The sequence below is a fragment of the Aulonocara sp. 'chitande type north' Nkhata Bay genome, linkage group LG22 (assembly GCF_057382095.1).
Source record: "Aulonocara sp. 'chitande type north' Nkhata Bay isolate Kocher_YH1m ecotype deep benthic linkage group LG22, A_spYH_male_GT1.1, whole genome shotgun sequence".
NCBI lineage: Eukaryota > Metazoa > Chordata > Actinopteri > Cichliformes > Cichlidae > Aulonocara > Aulonocara sp. 'chitande type north' Nkhata Bay.
This window is the reverse complement of record NC_141364.1, coordinates 27,695,463-27,716,613: the sequence shown is the minus strand read 5'-3', so window position 1 is coordinate 27,716,613 and position 21,151 is coordinate 27,695,463.

Sequence of the window (21,151 nt, the reverse complement as noted above, 5' to 3'; positions counted from 1 at the left end):
GAGATCTTGTTATTGAATTTGATGTCAAGCCCTTTAAGAGCAGAGATCCTGTAAGACAAACAGAGAATTAGATTGGAAACATGGCCTCAAGTCATATCTGTCTTACCTCTCCCCTTCCCATCTCTATCAGTCTATCATCTCTATCTATCTCTATGCCTGTGTGTGTGTGTGTGTGTGTGTGTGTGTGTGTGTGTGTGTGTGTGTGTGTGTGTGTGTGTGTCAGTGTCAAATGGAGCTTGGTTCATGTATTCAGAGGCTAAAAATGAGGAGGAAATAGTTGTTTCAGTGAAACAATGAGCCTGCCTACATGCGCACATACTGCCTGGGGAGGCTGAAATTGACAAGGCAGACAAATGGGAAGAGAAATGAACAGAGAAATCAAAGGGAGATAGAAACAAGCATATCTGTCTCTGTCAGGTTTGTAGAGCCAGAAAAAACTTAGAGGGCTGTTTAGTGGCTTGTTCCCAGAGGCAGTGGTTGATATTTAGGTAGATACTGATTGGTTGAATTTAACTGTTCACCTGATAAAAGATGGGTAAACCCTCTAATAAATCAAAACAGCAGCATTTGGCGGTAAAATTATATTCTCAGTAAACTAAAAATGGAAGCTGATGTAGAAGATGTGCCATATGTGTGCAGAAATTACTTTAACTTATGCACACAATAAAGGCTCATTCAAAATAAGCATCAGATTCATGAAATGTGTGGACTGGCCAGTTTTGTTCTCATCACTATGTTCAGGCTAGTGAATCAGAATACTTCTAAACTGACAGGCGTGTGCTATAGTTGTGATCAGAAGTACATTCATACACTCAGCACAGGCATGAATTTTTAATAACTTCTTTGGACTGTTCCTTTTCCAGGGTGGAATGATTGCACTGCAAATTCAACAACTGGGTGCACAAGTTTTGTTTTATTTTGGATTTTCTCTAATCCATACATGATCAAAAGTATACATGCCATTAAAATTTTTGCATGAAAGCGACTCAAAGACAGACTACTGAGTTTAACTTGAGAAACAAAAAACAAACTCTATAAAGCAAAGTCCAATTAGACAATAATAACTAAGTCCAAAATACGGGGGATAATCAGAGAGAGTGGAAACACAAGTTTACCGGGGCACAGCTAAACTTAATTAGGATAATACCAAAGGATATAAAATTAATGACAAGGCACAACAGACAGAGAACTAACAAGGATTAACAAGGAATAACAAAATACAACAGAAGGTAACTATAAGGGAAATCACATTACAAAAACAAAGACTAAACAGGAAGGGGAGGCTACAATAACTAAAGCACAAGGAATCAAATATCTATAACAGAAGTCAGTAAACACTAAGAGAATTAAACTCTTAGTGTTTACGCTTAGACTCTTAAATTACCCAAGTAATTAAAAAAACTAAAATACAAGAATAGTTTGATACAGGACTGTAAATTATAAATATACTAAAATAATAACTCTCCGAAATAACAACAAAGCCCACAGAACATGACATACAACGGTTAAAAAATATACACTTACATACACTAATCTTTTAATAAGTTGGCCTGAAAATTCTACAACATTTAATGTAATGATCATGATCATGATTGACTAAAACTCATAAAAATGTATTAAATAAAGACTATCAAGCTTTCCTTAATCCCCTTGCATTAGAAAAACAAAACAAAACACTGACACCATACAGACTGACTAACAGTCTACACAACTGTGACTCTTAATTATTTCCATATCATATGTTGCTATATTGATATAAACAGTCCTTTTTGTTGCTCGCCACACTACCCCTTTCCTCTGTTACATTATCCAGGCATTCCACAAAAAAGGAAAAGGTAAAACAACAACAACAATGTTCTGTGCCAGTATTCCACAGTGGATTAGTGCATCATCCCCTTTGTCCTTGTACCTGAAGTGGATTGGGGAGCAACAGTCTCCAAGCAACTCAGAGTGAAGAAGGCAGTGACAGCAGCCTCCAGTCACAAGATCTAGAGCTGATAAATGGCTGATCAGTCACAGAGACGGGGCAAAGAGTGCAGGTCAACAGTGGCTGAGTGGAATGCAAAGAGCAACCACTTACTCACTTTAAACCACACACTGACCAATTCTGCGGGCATTCTAGCACTGTATTGAAAAACTGTAACATATTACTAAGCTGTACTATATAGTATATATATAAATATATATGTATAGTATACATACAGTGCACATAATAAAATGTAGTTATCTCTTGTATTTCTCTACTATTTGGGATGTTCCTGGTGACAAATTTTTAGTGAACTAAACGAGGAAAACAAATTAGACTAACCAACTAGTCTAACACTAAGAAACACTCAGAATAATTAAGTTTAATTTAAAAACCACTTAATGAACAAACAAAGGCATTTAAAACCATATAAACACATTGAATCCACATGAACACAAAACCGCATGAACACATGAATCATGCCACTTGTGTAATATCACTTCAAACACACAACAAAGAAGAAAACCAATGTTAAATGTGATATAAAAACATAATATTTCAAAAGATGTTATTAAAATCTATTACTAAAATCAGACAAATTACCATCGGAAAAATGAATGGTGTGTAACTGAAAAGTGTGGCGCATGCACAATGTTTGAAAATTCATGACAAACAACATCATAAATTTTAAATCTAAAAAAACAAAACAAAGCATCTATCCATCTTCTGCTTATCTGAGTGTTGGGTCGCAGGGGCAGGGAAGCCCAGGCCTCACCATATCACTAAGGGAGAGCCCATCAACCCTTCAGCTTGTATCAGTAAACTCATTCTTTAAAAGAACTAACAATAATAGACTTAACAAAAAGATCAGGCCTTGATTAACAGATTTAAGGCATTTCTCAACAATGAAGTTTCATCTAGTGGCAGATGGCTGCATAACATTTAGGACAGAACAATCTAATGGCAGTGAGCATCAATTGAAATGTAAAGCAATTAAGCAACTAGTACATCTGATAACAATTAGTGACAATAGTGGCAATCACTTGTCTAATCAACTAGTTGCGAACATCCCTATTTGCTGTATAATATGTATCTTAATATAATGTATATAATTATTTGTATACATTGATAGTTTCAAATACTGTAATGTATAACTATGCTTAATCATTGTGTAAATATATAATGTGCCATAATAACTAGATGCTACACTATGGCAATGATGTTGGGTGGCAAAAAGAAGAACACAAAAATTAACAAAAAAGAACAAATGTACTGTATTTTTCACTTTTGTACACTACACAACATTAGGTTTTTATGCTGTACTCCAGCGGTCCCCAACCCCCGGGCCTCGGACCGGTACCGGTCCGTGAGTCGTTTGGTACCGGGCCGCGAGAGTTGAGGCTCAGGTGTGAAATGTATGGTTTTCAGGGTTTTTATCGGTTTTCAGCGTTATTTTGTTATCGTTTTTATCGTTAACTTGGTTTTCCTGGGTCTTTTCACGTGCGTTATGAATAAATCTTCTTTTTTTCGGTACCGGTACTACTTTTATTTTGTTGTATTTATCCGCGACACCTTAAAGGCTGGTCCGTGAAAATATTGTCGGGCTTAAACCGGTCCGTGGCGCAAAAAAGGTTGGGGACCGCTGCTGTACTCGGTTACTGTATAACGTAGAATAATATTTCATTGTATACAGTAAGCTGGGCTGCATGGTGATGCAGTGGTTACTGTCACCTTACAGCAAAGAGGGTTTTTAGTTAGAACCCACCTTGCCTGTGTGGATTCTTACTAAGTACAGCAACCTCCACTAGCTGATCTGTGAGAACACCTAAAGATCAGTCCAGGTGACAGACTTAATCTCTCCAGCTTGTACTAGATAAGCTGTGATGTTAGATGACAAACTATATGAAAAAACTAAATTAAACTATTTGAAAAAAGGAAATCTGTCATCCCCATTCATCCTGTGTATATTTGAGATTGAAAATTGCAGCCATTGTTGGTAGATTAGATTCTAAACTAAACAAGTTACTTTTTTTGGTTCAGTGTTTATTTAAATTTAAACATACAGCTGATAGCAAAAAAAATAAAAAAATAAACAGGTGTTTAACGGTGACAGTGTATTCTGGAGAACTTGAAAACCAATATTTTTATCAGTGCATCATGGAAGGAACAACCAGACAACCAAGCAGAACAACAAAAAGAGGAAGAATATTCGCCAATTGACACCAAGGACTTACATCCTCAACAAGCTGGATCTTCTGCGCATGATCTATCAGAAGATAAAAACACTTAAAATCAAGTTTAGAATTCATACACCAGAAAATAGATCTTCAGTGTCAACAAAATTGATGCAGATAGAAATTCAAAAACTGAGAATAAAAACAAACTTTCCTAGACATACAAACAAGAAGTATGCAAGATAACTCAATTTTCTCAGAAATCCACAAAAATATGACAGATCATCTGGAAACACTGATTAAAAACCTCATGCAATCCCCTCAGACATAAGGATAAACATTCCTTCCTCGTCGTGGATAAGCGCTGCACTGATGGACAGCTATGTCGAGCTTACATGACTCTACATAGGGGATCCCACCACTACCGCATGGCTCCTCTGAAAGGATAAATAGACAAAATAAATAAATAAAAGATCTCACTGGGTAAAAGAAAATAGGTTCATGAAACTCAAACTTATTCTTTTCTTTATTTCTTATCTCTCCTTTTCACTCCTTCACACTCACACATCACTTCCTCAGAAAACAAACACTATACCGTCTCCATCTGCTTTCTCTTCTTGTATCTCTTTGTTATGGTTAATTGTTTTGTTGCTCATATGCCTCATCAGCACCCTATATTTATAACCCAACGTCTCACCACAGTACACCCGCATGACAGCCACTATAGATGCATAGCAGCTCCCCACATGCAAGAAACACTTTCAAATTCATAAACTATAGGTTAAACAGACACACATCCAGATCTCATGCTGTATATTCACACAAAAAAATTTCTTATGTTGTCTTTAAGGTTGGTTTCATAGAATGCATATGGCATTCATTCACAGGCAAAAAGAATAAAAATTCCAGAGTACATAACAAAATTAAAGGCAGATATTCTCCTGCTAAAAGAAACTCATCTTCAAAAATCTAAAGTAAATCATCTTATAGTTTCTAATGTTACCCTGGTCTCAAAGAAAAAAGGAGTTTCTATCTATGCTTTTGCAAAAACATTCAATTGTCGGTCAATATTCTCTTAATAGTAATGACCCAGCTTCTTTCATAGAGTTTTTGCTCAAATATATGACGTTACTGCCAATTCAAAAATCATTATTTGAGGAGATTTGAATACTGTATTAAACCATTTAATAGCTTGCTCCACTCACCTCTGCTGTTGCTAAGATGAACTAAAGTTGACTAAAGTTAACTGGTCCTTCCTATTCATGTTTCTTCACAAATGTGCCTTTGGAAAATCCTTTATTTATTGGATAACAACTCTGTATAACCTCATCAAAGGGCATTATGGGATGTAAATATTTCCTTCAAATTGTCAGACTTCACTTAAACGTCAATCCACTTTTAGATAAGATCAATAGGAACATCAAATGCTGGAATAATCTTCTGATCTTCTTATTAGAGTGAATAACTAAGACTGAAGTTTTAACCCAAAGTATTTTTTTCTCCATGATTCCATTCAGATCTACAGCCAAATGGTTTAAATCAATAGACTTCAACATCAACTGGAAAAACCAAAAATTTTAAATCCACTCTTCCAAAAAAGGCAAGACGATGGAAATGTTCTTTAGTACCAGCAAATACAGAACACAGCAGGACACCTGTTAGTACTTTCGTTTTCAAAAATCAAAAATCCCTTTTTTCATTGTACTCTATTTTTTTAAAGGTACTTCTGTGTTGTTTTGCTTTTCTATTCCTTATTGTGTTCAGATGGCATCATTCAAACTATGAATGTTTGTTATAGATTACCTTGTTTTAGTCTAAAGTACTTGTGTGAAAGCAGGTGGCTTTTTGTCAGGTTGTTTGAGATCTTATTCTACCTTTGCTGAATTTCTCACACACGATTGCTTTTTCAATATATGTTTTCAGTCCAACCAGCAACTGGTCCTCATGTACACACACAAACAATAAGAGCAGTGGCAGGGCGCCACTCAGGCTTGCATCCCGTTGTGTCACTGCATGCTTCTAAATAATTCAGTGTCACTCAAATATTGATATGGAAATCACAGCTGACTGAACTGACAGTGAGCAGAGAGAAAGGCAGCAAAAATCTACTGTCCTAATTCAGCAGTCCCTTTCTTTTAACATCTCTGCTCCATTTGACTGATACGTTTTTATTGCAGCAGCTTTTGATCCTTATTTTATGGACATTTCACATATGCAATAAAACTAAAAGATCATCATCTGGTTATTGAAGCCCATTTTACAGAAGAACAAAAACATCTCCTGTGATTTGAGCACTTGATTATAATGCACGGCCGCAGAGTCATATTCTGTAGCCTTGTGTCTTGAATTGCATTGATCCACTGCTGCATGACTCTGATTACAGAATCAGTGCTTCCTTTTCACACCTCATGGCTAAATGAATACTGACATGCAACACTCATCATGCACTCAGAACCTACACTCATGAAGATTACTAACTAAATCAATTCTGCAGTGTGAAAGACTGATTTTGTTTTTGCTAATTGTACCTGGAAGGGATAGCAATGTGTTCTCACTCCTGTGTTGCTAGTGGATTATTACCTGATTAGAAGTACAATAGCGAGAGAGTGAGTGAAATGAGTTCCATTTTAATTCTGTGTACATAAAAAGGAGTATAAAAGCTTGATTTCCCACAACACTTCCTCAACATAGACAACCGGTTAAAAGTTCTAGGACACCACAATTTTTCTAGTTTTTTTTTATTGAAAAATAAGCAATTGGAAAATAAAATTAAAAAAAGAAATCATGGAATCAATTTATAGACCAAAATGTTTTCTAAACTTTTGGCTCATCAAAGTAGCCCCCTTTGGCAGATATAACAGCTGAACACACCTGTGGCATTCTTTTGTCAATAGAAATCAAATATTCTTCAGAAAGTTCCCATATCTGTTGCAGAAGTTCCCAAAAGTGTGGCACTTGTAGGTTGCTTTGCTTTCACTCTTCTGTCCAGTTCATCCCAAACCAGCTCGCTGGGGTTTAAGTCAGGAGACTGTGCTGACCACTCCATGTTTTCAAGCTTACCATCTTGTTCTTTTTCCAGAGGTAGTTCTGGCATAGCTTGGATTTATGTTTTGGGTCATTATCTTGCTGTAGGATGAACCCCTGACCAACTACCATACCAGAGGGTACTGCATGGCGCTCACTCTGTACAGGTCATCAACCCTGTATCCAACAAAACAGCTCCAGACCATCACACTTCCTCCTCTCACCATTTTTGTAGCAACATACTACTCTCTGAGGTACAATACTGTTCAACTGATGTTCACAAGAGTTAGTACCACAGTGTGTTCCAACACTGCTTTTATCCCTGTAAGTAATCCCGAAAAGCTGGAACACCTGTAGGAATTAGTAGCACAAGCTTTCAAGGCTTGATCAACCTCCATTGCTGCAGAACAGCTTTAAATTGTTAACCCATTTTGTGTTCCCTGAAAAATGCCATTTAGTGTAATTCTGAAATGAACATTATTTTTCGGTTTGGGGTAGCCTTACCTTTTTTAATCTCTGGCAATTCACCACTTACCTTCGTACCATTTCAAGCTATTCAATGGACTTGAATGACTTGAATTGCCATAAATAACTGGGAAAAACTGGGGTGTTCTAAAACTTTTGACCGGTAGTGTCACATATTATATTTATTTCCTACTGCTGTTTTTTTTTTTCAAGAAACCTAGTGCTAACTATACTTCTTTCTGACTAGAGAGCCAAAAGTCTTAATGAGAGGTCAGGATGCGTCTGAAATTAGCACGTAATTGAACCCAGTGTTATTTTTTCAATAATCTGTTGAGGGAAGTGTACCAACATTTCTTATTTGGAATTTCTCTCTTATTATTTTTATATGAATTTTACATAAATTGATTTTTTCCAATTAATTTTAGGTACAATGCCATTGCTTTGTAGATTACAAACCAAGGAACGTAAGAGTTTTGGGTGTAGGGGGTATAATGGGTATACCAAGCATACACAGAGAAATGGTGTATCATTTAGTCAGGAAAATTCCTGGAGATATTGAACATAAATAAACACGTTAATAGTAACAGTCATTCTGGACTGTTACTATTTTACCTTGCTCGAGTATCGGGGTGTGTCACTTATAAATTATAATATTTTTTAGGGTACGTTCAACTAACACTTTGTCATTTTAGTAATTATAACATAAAGATCAGTCATAAAGATCAGTCTCAAAGATCTACTCTGTACTTTGGGTGAGTTATGGTAAAACCAGAAAAGTGTTCAGCCTTTAACTTTATAATTATATTTATTGAGGGTTTTTAGTTCATTGGGCATTGTGGAGGTTTCATCTTTTGCATTTGCAGTAACCATTATTTTACCTGCCTGCAAGAAACATCCAACACTGAAGTGTGACTGAACATTCCCACTCGCTCTGCCCTCTAAGTGGGAACCTGTCCTTCACTCTCTGCCCACTGACTAGCTTTCATTCTGCTTTGATCATCTCTGCATGTACAAGACACAGGCTCTCTTGGCAAACAGAGTAATGGGAGGTTTTCTGAATAAAGCTTGGTCAATAACACCCACATTGATCATTTGTACACCCAAACTGTCACATCTGTGATACAGACAGAACTGCCTCTCCCCCTTGCATCAATGTAAAGTATATTTATAGTGTACGCAGGTATTGTGATGGCAAATCTGTTACATAAAGGTCTTTCAAATCCAGGTTTCTTTGTGCTGCTCTCAGCTATATAGTATGCAAACAAACAGGCACACAGAGGACTGTGCGATCCAGACAGTTTTCGATTGGATAACAACTTACATAATCAGGCTGTCTGGGAAGAGTAGAGTAGAGGGCACAAGGCAAAGACAGTCTGTGTCATCCAAGTGAGATGGTTAGAGAGTGAGTATTTCGAGAAGATTCACCAGACTACCTGGTTCTTAACATTAATGTGGCTAAGTGTGCAAAGTCCTTCCAAAATGTAATAACTGCAAGCTGGTTTTACTCTTGTGACTTATTATATCTTGTTGGAGCTTTACTAAAACAAGATATGCTGTCTGAAAGAAGGTATGTAGTGTGACCCTATCAACATGATAATGACTGACTTAAAAGATGATGGGCAATCATGATCAGAAATGGGCCACTAACACCCTGCAACAATCTTCAGCAAAACTAGCAGCTCTGTGAAACTATATTTGAGCAAAACAATGGTTGGAGTTAAATTGTAATGTAAGCAAAGAATAGCATGTAATGTCCACCCTGATACCCAGGCAAAATATTACACGAACCTGAAATACTTGTAGTGATAAAAGAAAACTACCAAAATCTAATTTTATGAGACTCTATTAAAAAATAAATAGAAAAAACATATTATATCACATCACAGCTGTAGTGGGTTGTTGATGAGCAGCACACTGTTGCCTCACAACAAGGTCCTGGTTTTGAATCAACCATCTAGCTTTCTGTGTGGAGTTTAAATATTCTCCCCTTGTCTGTGTGTGTTCTCTTCAGGTGCTCCGGCTTCTCCCAAACACATGCAGTTAGTGGGATATGGTTAACTGGTGGCAGCATAAGTGTAAATGGTTGTCTGTGTTAGCCCTGTGACAGACCTGCAACCTGTCTATGCTGTGCATGCTTCTTGCCCTGTAGCAGCTAGAATAGGCTCCAACTCCCCTCCGTGACCCCGTGTAAGAAGAAGACAATGGATGAAGTATTGGTTGAGAGACAACAGAATCCTTTAGATAAAAATAAGTTTTATCACTATATGTTTGTGGGCAAGTCATATGTTATGTTCTGTCAACCACATTAATAAATAAATGAATAAATAAATTGGCAGCTCCAGTGTTTTCCTACTGCTCTCATAAAGAAAACAATCTGCTCTGAGGACAGATTTCTTTTACTGCACAGGAGTCATCTGAGATCCTGCTTGAAGAGCTGCAGATCCTCAAGCAGGAAAATGGCAACCATCCTTACATTTACTGAGATGAACAGAAGGCTTTTGGAAAAGTTCTGACACAGAGTCGGTAATTCCAACTTGTATTTGGATTTCATCTTTTAACATAGAAGTTTAGTGGCTCCTTTAAATTGGCTCATCATAACAGCTGCATTCTCAGTTGCAAATGCCAGAAAATCAGTGCTACGTTTTCTGATGTCACAGAATGAAATATATGGAATTCTGATGTAGATATTCAGGTAAATGTTTGGCCTTGACACTAATTTGTAATATTTGTAGCATTTTTTTGTGAGTCTTGTAAAATATGATAATATGTTACTTCTTTGTTTGTTTATTTATTTTTCATTTATGTTTTGCCATGCATTGTCTAAGGTAGATTTGGACCAGAGCCACTTTAAAAAATAAAAAAAAATCACATAGGACAATGTCTAAGGGGAAATGCCAAAGTTCACCAGGCTGTTTCTGAGACAGCCAACAGAAGCATTCTCTACAGCATACCCTGTGTGTGCTCCAGGATTTTCTTCTGGTACAACATGCCCTAAACACTTTACACAGGAGTTATCCACAAGACTAATTTTTTTTTTTAATCATTGCAACTGGGTTCTTTTGATGCAAAGAGAAAACAAGCAGATGACGCTAATTGGTTGACCAGTGGGCCAGAATAGAAAAATGAGCAACAGCGGAATTGAACCATGAAAAAAAATTAAAAGATCAAAAAATGCAGCAGGAAAAGCACAGCTGGTGGCTACAGTGGACACTTCATTGTTTAAAACACTTGGTTTCACTTGAGCTCTTTGAAAGTTAAAACTTTGCAGCTCCAACGACAACACAAGCAAGACGGACCCAGACACCATATAGTACCATATAGTTTGTATACTTCCTCCATTTGGCAACAGAACTATCTGCAGACAGACAGGCTGCCTGCTGGCAGGCCAACAGGCTACCTCTCACCCAAACCTTCTTTGGAATGCTCTGGAAACTGGCCGAAGATCAGCCAGTTCAGACCCTCTGCCAAATGTTCCCAGGATACGCTCAACCCTCATTTTCACATGCCACACCTGTCCTGATTTCCCACCATCTGACCCTCACCATCAGGTGTTGATTGGCTGTTATTTCACCTGAGTGCCGGCTGCATACAGCCTTCAACTCATTGTTTTCTGGTTCCAAGTATGTTTATGATCACCCAAATACATGGCCACAGTGTTTGTTATGGAGAAACTCATTAGTTCCTAAGTCCAATAATTACAGACATTTTTTTCTATGTTTGTGCTCTCTATCTTAACATTCACACACGATCAGCCAACCTTTTGACCTGCTCTACCGCCTGAGCCACACAGTTCAATTCAGTTCAGTTTTATTTATATTGTGCCAAATCATAACAGCTGCTTTTATATTGTAATGTAAAAACCCTGCCAAAATAGAGAGAATACCCTAACAATAAGACAGCCCACTTTGAGTAAGCACTTGATGCCATTTGGAACCTCTGGCTGAACCAGGCTGAGGGAGAGGCAGTCATCTGCTGCTAAGCGAGGGGAAGGAAAGAAGACAAAGACACAGTGGAAGAGAACCAGAGTTTAATAATAACTAAAGGTTAAATGCAAAGTACATAGAGAGTGAAGAGGTGAATGAAAAAGAAAAGAAAACTCAATCCCACTGCAATAGCAGCCTCCAAGTATTGCAGTGTTTCTAAGGAAGGGTTGATCCAGGCCTAACAGGGAGTGCAGAATTATTAGGCAAATGAGTATTTTGTCCACATCATCCTCTTCATGCATGTTGTCTTACTCCAAGCTGTATAGGCTACTACCAATTAAGCATATTAGGTGATGTGCATCTCTGTAATGAGATATAAAGATATAAACCTAGTGGGAGTAACCCCCCACAGAGGGACAAAAGGACCCCCTGATGATCCTCTAATCGCCTGAGCCAAGGTGTGAAACTGGGTGTGGGTCACAATCAGCCAGAGTTTCGGGTATGTTCATTGTGAAACCTGGCCCCACCTTATCATGCGAATTCCTGAGACTCTCCACCATTTGACCTTAGAACTGAAGAAGCTTCTCGGATGAGAGGTGAAACGTCTTCAAGCAACTTAAAGAAGTCCAGACGCTTTTCTTTGCAAGCTCCTTTGCCCAAAAGCACAAGGTGTGCAATACTCAGAGACATGGCCAAGGTAAGAAAGGCTGAAAGACGACCACCACTGAACAAGACACACAAGCTGAAACGTCAAGACTGGGCCAAGAAATATCTCAAGACTGGTTTTTCTAAGGTTTTATGGACTGATGAAATGAGAGTGAGTCTTGATGGGCCAGATGGGTGGGCCCGTGGCTGGATTGGTGAAGGGCAGAGAGCTCCAGTCCGACTCAGACGCCAGCAAGGTGGAGGTGGAGTACTGGTTTGGGCTGGTATCATCAAAGATGAGCTTGTGGGGCCTTTTCGGGTTGAGGATGGAGTCAAGCTCAACTCCCAGTCCTACTGCCAGTTTCTGGAAGACACCTTCTTCAAGCAGTGGTACAGGAAGAAGTCTGCATCCTTCAAGAAAAACATGATTTTCATGCAGGACAATGCTCCATCACACGCGTCCAAGTACTCCACAGCGTGGCTGGCAAGAAAGGGTATAAAAGAAGAAAAACTAATGACATGGCCACCTTGTTCACCTGATCTGAACCCCATTGAGAACCTGTGGTCCATCATCAAATGTGAGATTTACAAGGAGGGAAAACAGTACACCTCTCTGAACAGTGTCTGGGAGGCTGTGGTTGCTGCTGCACGCAATGTTGATGGTGAACAGATCAAAACACTGACAGAATCCATGGATGGCGGGCTTTTGAGTGTCCTTGCAAAGAAAGGTGGCTATATTGGTCGCTGATTTGTTTTTGTTTTGTTTTTGAATGTCAGAAATGTATATTTGTGAATGTGGAGATGTTATATTGGTTTCACTGGTAAAAATAAATAATTGAAATGGGTATATATTTGTTTTTTGTTAAGTTGCCTAATAATCATGCACAGTAATAGTCACCTGCACACACAGATATCCCCCTAAAATAGCTCAAACTAAAAACAAACTAAAAACTACTTCCAAAAACATTCAGCTTTGATATTAATGAGTTTTTTGGGTTCATTGAGAACATGGTTGTTGTTCAATAATAAAATTATTCCTCAAAAATACAACTTGCCTAATAATTCTGCACTCCCTGTATGGAGCTTTATTAAAACAGAAAGTTTTAAATTATAATCTTAAAAATAAAGTGATTGTCGGTTCCCCAAACATAATAGCAAGCAAACATAATAACGTCTTCAACTCTTCTGGCATGGTTTTCCACAAGCTTCAAGGGTCTGCTTATGGGAAGTTTGGGCATTTTTTCAGAAGCGCATTTGTGAGGTTGAGGATGGATGAGAAGGCATGGCTCTGCTTTAATTCACCTCAAAAGTGTTCTGTCAAGTTAAGGTCAGGGATCTGTCCAAGCCAGTCAGGTTCTTCTACTCTAAACTCACTCATCCATGTTTTTCTGGACGTTGCTTTGTGCATTGGTGCCCATTCAAGTTGAATAGGAAGGGGCCATCCCCAACTGCTCCCTGTCTTGTTATGCAGAAACATTAAGAGTTATTTTCACTGGAGCCAAGGGGCAAAGCCCAAAATCCTGAAAAACATTTCCAGAAATGTTTCCCCCTTCCACCAAACTTGCAGTCAGACAAATACTGTTTTTCTGGCAACCACCAAACCAATCCATCGGATTGAGAACTGTGAAAACTGTGATTTGTCACTCCAGAGAACACATTTCCACTGCTCTAGACTCCAGTAGTGCCATGCTTAATATTTGTGCATCCTACACTTAGCATTGTGCTTGGTGATGTACGATATGGATGCAGCTGCTCAGCCATGGAAACACATTTCATGAAGCTCTCTATCCACTGTGCTTGAGCTAATCTGAAGGTGACCTCTGCATTCTATATACTTCAGTTTCTGCTGTGATTTACGTGATCTTTACACTTTGTTACAATACTATTAATAATTGTGTGGAATAGGTAGTATTGAGGTAAATTTCTCGACTGCACTTGTTGCACAGGTGGCATTTTATAATGGTACTAAGCTGGAATTCACTGGGCTCCTGTGAATCAGTGAACCAGGTTTTCACAGATGCATGTAGAATAGTTCTGCATGACTGGGTGCTTGATTTTGGATAGGCAAAATTGCTATATGCCCCACATAGACTAGCCTACATGGGACCCACATAGGTTTTAATTGGTAGCATATAATATTACCCAAAGATGGTAGTGGGTTTGCCCATTGAAAACATATATAGTGTCCCCAAAGGGCAAAATTGTACTTGTCTTTTTCTGGGCACACAAATGGGCGTTTGCCATAGATTATCACTTTAACAGGAAGAAATCTCCAGCAGAACCAGGCTCAGGGAGGGGCGGCCATCTACATCAACTGGTTGGGGAGAGATACAGGAAGACAGGATAAAACACATGCTGTGAAAGAGAGACAGAGATTAATAACAAGTATGATTCAATGGAGAGAGGTCTATTATAATATAGTGAGAAAGGTGACTGAGGAAGAAGTCCTCAATGCATCATGGGAATCCCCCAGCAGCCTACACCTTTTGCAGCATAACTAAGGGAGGATTCAGGGTCACCTGGTCCAGCCCTAACTATATGCTTTAGCAAAAAGGAAAGTTTTAAGCCTAATCTTGAAAGTAGAGATAGTGTCTGTTTCCTGAATCCAAACTGGAAGCTGGTTCCACAGAAGAGGGGCCTGAAAACTGAAGGCTCTCCTCCTATTCTACTTTTAAATTATCTAAACATCTACTGATTCATGTGCTCTCCCCCATCCTGCTCTTAGTCCTTGCAGTTTTTTTCACTGGACAAAAGCTGGTCACTATTTTCCACTGCTGAGTGAGAACCAGTGGTCACTCATGTCCTGTTATCTGTGACACAAGTCTGTCACGGCATCCTGACACTGCTTTAGACATGGTCAGTTGGGCTGGTCATGGGAAGACAGCTTGTCTTCTTTCTACACACAGCAGGCTTTGTACAAAAAAACATGGATCCGTTATGAGGAACCTATCACTGTGAATCAGCTCCTGTGTCCACAGCATAAGGGATTTATTCACTGTGGATGTTCTTTCAACAAAGCCTTTGACAGTGTGGAAGACCCCTGGCTGTGCTGCAGTGGGGGAACAGAGCCATACAGATTGAGAGGGGAATACCACTTGGTTTGTACAGCACAGAGCAGCATGTCTAAATATATCTGTTTGATTCCAGGCTACAAAGGAACTCTGGCTTCAGCGTGGTAGGCCTTGTGCCTTTATCATGACTGACTACTGAGTGTATTCCAGCACACATGCAGTGGGAGAACAGGAAGAGTATAAATACCACACTACAGAAGGGCTAACTTTGAAATATGTAAATATATTACAACTACAGTGGGACAGCTCCATTAGCTAGGCATATGATGTTAACACTATGTGCCAGCTTGAAAATTGAAGAAGTTGGTGATTCTTTTATATGTTCTTGATGTGCAGCTGCGATTAGAGCTGATAAGTGTAGAACAGATAGTCCCTAAACACCTAAACTCTCAAGCTTTGTGCATGATGTTTCCATGGCAGGAAAATGATGGACAACAGAGCAAAAACAGGAGAAAACGCTTTTTGTACATTTTGTCTTGAAGATTACATTTTTGATATCCGAAGACTGCATTTTTCCGCAATGAATAATTTTTGATAATGAGAGCAAAGATCATAAACTGAAATCTCTTATTTTCAAAAGGTCACACCCTTTGCTATGGCTCCAAATTATAGTCAGCTAAATTTTGTTTCCTTTCAATATCCTTATGTATCTAGAACTTCAAATCTACTGAATAGACAAAGACTCATTACGTTTTGCATCGTTTAAATGTTCACACATCTGTGTACATAAAAGCTGACTACACAATTAGGTCCATAAGTGATGTTGTTATCCATCAATTCTCTTCTGCTTATCCTCATCAGGGTCGCGGGGGGGAGGGGGGGGGGCTATCCCAGCTACCATAGGGCGAGCGGCAGGGTACACCCTGGACAGGTCTCCTATCTGTTACAGGGCTAACACAGAAACACACACAACCATTCACACTCACAATCGCACCTATGGGCAATTTAGAATCACCAATGAACCTAACCCCACTAACTGCATGTCTTTGGACTGTGGGAGGGACCTGGAGTACCCGGAGAGAAGCCACACAGACATGGGGAGAACATGCAATTTTCACACAGAAAGGCCCTGGCCAGATGGTGGAGTTGAACTCATGACCTTCTTGCTGTGATGCAACAGTGCTGCCCTTTTTTTGGTTTGTTTGGGGGGCGGGGGGGGGGGGGGGGGGGGGGTATTTATTTGTATTTGTAATTTGTCCTCTCTACACCACCACAGTTGACTTTTGTTAAAAGTGGTTTACAAAAAGTATTGCATTAACTGATTTGCAATTACACACATTTTTTTACACAGTCCACCATTTTCAGAGGCTAAACTAACTGGACAATTGGACAATAGACTGATAAGGATTTTTCTGGTCAAGTGAGGTCCTTTTCAATGTGTTGGAAAGATTTGGTGTAGAAAGTACACAGCACTCACCACAACTGACTGATAGAAAATCTTCAATATTTTATTACTTCCACTGAAGGATCTCAGTGGCCCTATTAAATAAAACCTGTCCATATCCTCATTTTATAGACAACCACTGTTATTTTTCCAGTTCTGCTTGCAGCAATATGAACAGCATCAAGAATGACAACATATGCCAAAACGAATCAGCACAGTTGATTAGCTTCTGGATATTCATACAGTGCAAGTTGTTTACATATACAGCTCGCTGTTTCATATTTTTTAACTCACCACTCTAAAAGCTCCGAGTGACAGATCTGGCAGAAGTGGTGATACGGCTCCTCTCATGCATCTGTGATAATGAGATGAGTTGGGATTTGCTACAGTCTGTGGCTTCTGCTGCTGCCATGATCATTTGTGTCACCAGATAAGCCTCCCATTGATTAAGGCTGTGAACAAGCCTAGCCAAGCTGGTTTGCTCACTCTGGCTGGCATATGTCAATCCTTGTGTGACTCTGCATGAGACTTTTTTCAGTTCTCGTCAATGCTCAGCATAAAGGCTTCAGTGACTTTGAAGCAGACATTAGGGGAACAGGCAAAATCAAAACATAGAAAATAAGTAAATAAACAAACACTGTCAGATGCATGAATGGCTCTTTTCCTGTACTTGAGAGCTGATTAACAGGACGTTTGCCCACTAATGAATGCTTTAATATTACCGGTAAGCATTCTAATCTATTGAGGTTTTCAGACTGAAATGCTCTTAAATTTATACTCTGCTGACTTCAACAGCATGAAATTGTGTGTCTGTTTCTCTCTTTCTCAAGACGTTCAAGCGACCATTACAAATAGTTGACTTGAGTTCTACTTCACCATGGACTCAGAGAAAAATAAAGAAACTCCTGCTCAAAAATTGAAACCTTAAAACTTGACAAACATTTGCAGCTGCCCATATAGACAAGCCAAATGTCTTCTGGAGGAAAGCTTTATGATCAGATAAGTCAAAGATTGAGCTATTTAGCCACAATGACAAAAGGTATGTTTGGAGTAGTAAAGATGAAGCTTTCAAACCTAATAACACTACTATCATGCTTTTTGCGGCCAATATCACTGGCACACTGCACAAAGAGGATGGAATAATGAAGAAGTACTACCACCATACTCTTCAACTTCACCTCAAATCAACAACAAGATGGTTGAAAGTCTGAGACAAATATGTGTTGCAAGAGGACAATGATCCAAAACACACATTAAAACTGGTTTTGGAGTGGACCATGTGAACTATGTAGCATGGACATCTGAGTCCACGCCAGAAATCTAACCAGTTTAAATGAGCTCTACCAAGGAAGAGTGGCCAAATAACCAGCCAGCCTCTTCTGTACTCTTGTTCTTTAGAATTGTTCCATTCTGGGGGAAAAAAAACCATTCAAAAAATGATTAAAGGCCTCGAATTGCTGTGGCATTCATGCCCATTATTTAAAGTTCTGCCCACTTCAAGATGGCCTCAAAACATTGCTTAAGCAAACCTTATTTGCACACCTGTAATTTTTAGCAGCAGCTTCAATATGTCACCAGTTTGTCTTTCACTTTGTTACAAATAGGAAACTGGTAATTAAAGTAACTATGATGTTAGCCATTAGTGTTAATTAATTTTAACTGGCTAGAAATGTCTACATCTACTTATCTATAAGTATGTTCTTCTGGTTACATGCAGTCCGGTGATGTAATGAAACCACAAAAATGTATGTCTGCATGATCATGATTAAAAAGTGTAATTTAATATTAGTTGGACCAAACTGGAAAGCATATTTAATTTTTGAATTATACAAGCTAAAGGTCTTTATGTCTTTATTTTTATTTCATTATTTTCAACTTTGCTCTGCCATTTGCTACTCTGCTAACTCTGCAGCTACTGTCGCTTCTCTCTGAATCTTTGTTTTAGTCCCTGCAGGCTCAGTACCTGCTGGAACAAATCATTCTGCTTTGATAAAATGCTTCCCAAATACATAGTGTTACTGTGTGTCATTGTTCCGCTGGTTGAGTGGTTTGGAGCTGTGTAACTGCTGCCCCACATTGCCTAAGTGTTTTGAAATTGAAGGTAGAGAAGTGGGTCACAACACAAACAGTAAGCAGTGACGTTGCCTGTGGATAATCAAAACAGTTTACAGCTGTGGATAGCAATTGCTAACACCACAGTGACACATAATAATAATGTTCTCATCAGTAATGTTCAAGTTTGATATTTACAATGTATTTTTAACTTAAAGAGGGAATGAAGAAGGGTTTTTTGCATTAACTTATGTTTAATTAAATGTGAAACGCACACTGTTATGTGTCTAGAACAGTGTTGGTCTGTTAATGGTTTAGTAATGAAACACATTACTACAGTTGTCACATTACATTTGTTTGTAAGGCAGTGCTGTAATGCATTATTTTTCTTAAACTGAACAATCACAATGTGAACACTAAGCTCCAAGCATCACTTGAGTGATGCTTGAGCTAATGCTCTCCTAATGACAACCGCCATCATGTCAACCAGTGGTTAGTGGAGTCCTTATATTAAGCTGAACATTTTTGTCTCTCACAGTCTAACTAGGCCTAAACAGGGTCGGATCTGACTTAAAAGCCAAAGGATGTTGGATGTTCTAGTAACAAAATTGTTGATCACATGATAGAACCACCCTAAAACCAGCTGTTGTTTATTATGATTTTTGGCTTTAATACGGATTTAGTTTTTCAGTTCTATTTATATAGCTCAAATCACAACTCAAGGCCCCTCAAGATGCTTAATATTGTAATATTTAACATGTAATATTTACTGAGGAGAATGCATATGACTTCTGTACAGTGACTGTTTTTTGCAGCCATATAAATCCCCTGCTGCTGGAGATTAGAAAGAATGCAAGAAGGCACTTCAGGACTGGTTTCATTTTCAAAGTCTGTGTCTGAAATCAGTGACTAAGATGCATGTGAAATGATTCTGAGTATTTTTTCCCTATTTGTTAAATTTCTATTTGTAAGAAATTAATGAAGCCATAACTAGTTAAGATTAAAGGATTTTTGTCAGCCTGGTTACAGAACTGAGGAGAAGCATTTTCTTCAATCAGTGATGAAATGCAATACATGTTTAAGCTTTACAAAAGCTTTTTTTTATAGAGCAACAAGCTATTCTTCAAGGCTTAATGAAGGTCTTCTCTATTAGTGGGATGCCATTTCCTCTCTTACAAGTGTTCTGCGTGAAGATGTACGTTTGACAGTTAAGCCAGGGAGTCAAGTGCTTCTAAATATAGGCTTTCTTTTTCAGAGGAGTCCCAGTATCCAAAGCCAGGGTGAGTTATTTCAGGTAGCTCCTCTGAACTGCCTTGACACATGGAATTGAAGTTACAGTCCTTTCGAGAGACATCGACTGTAAATGGAAATGAGTGCGATTAAAGTTGTGAGTGGGTTCTTTTACATTTTAAGAGAAACCAATCGGTTCTAATAATTAATTAAATACCATATTGCGTCTGTATTTTCTGGTATCTACATGGATGTTAAAATCACCAACAATAATTGTTGTTGAGCACTAAGTCAGATAAAAAGTCTGAGAATTCAGAAAAAGCTTCTTAAACTAATATAATTATCATGCTGTAACCGGATTTCTGTAAGGCAGAGTAAATCAATGTGTTGATCAATAATGAATTCATGTACTAACAGGGTTTGAGAGGTGAGAGACTTAATGTTTAATAATGCACATGTCACTATTTTACTCTTCGGTGCAGTTGTGGATACCTTAATGTTCTTTCTTTGAGATTTTTTTTATATATTTAAATTATTTTTTGTTGATTTTAGGTTTGGTTTTTGGTGGTCTAAGGGGATGGTGTTTTGGGGGATAACACTGGGAGGGAAGCTGCAGAGAGGCATGTAAGAGTGCAACTGCATTACCTTGGACTCCAATAACACTGTAAAGAATTTTGACCAGGATATGTCTTTCAAATGTGCATATTTCTAAAATTAGAAACATATTCTTTCAGAGTGATGCTGAAAAACTAGCTCATGCATTTGCATACTTCTGGGTTGGACTACTATAATTCATTGCTGTCAAGATATCTTAAAAACTCCCTGAAAGGCCTTCATTTGATCCAAAATAATGCAACAAGAGTGCTGACAGGTACTAGAAAGAGAGCATATTTCAAAAACTGGCTTCTCTTCATTGGCTCATTGGTAAAGCCGCAATCAAATTTAAAATTCTTCTCATCATATGTACAAGATCTTGAATAATCATGCTCCATCTTATCTTAAAGACCTCTTAGTATCATATCACCCCAATAGACCACTTTGCGCACTGGTTAGTGGTTAATTTGTGGTTCCTAGGGTAATCAAAAGTACAGGGTGGGCCATTTATATGGATACACTGTAATAAAATGGGAACGGTTGGTATATTAAAGTCCTGTTTGTGGCACATTAGTATATGTGAGGGGGCAAACTCCTCAAGATGGGTGGTGACCATGGTGGCC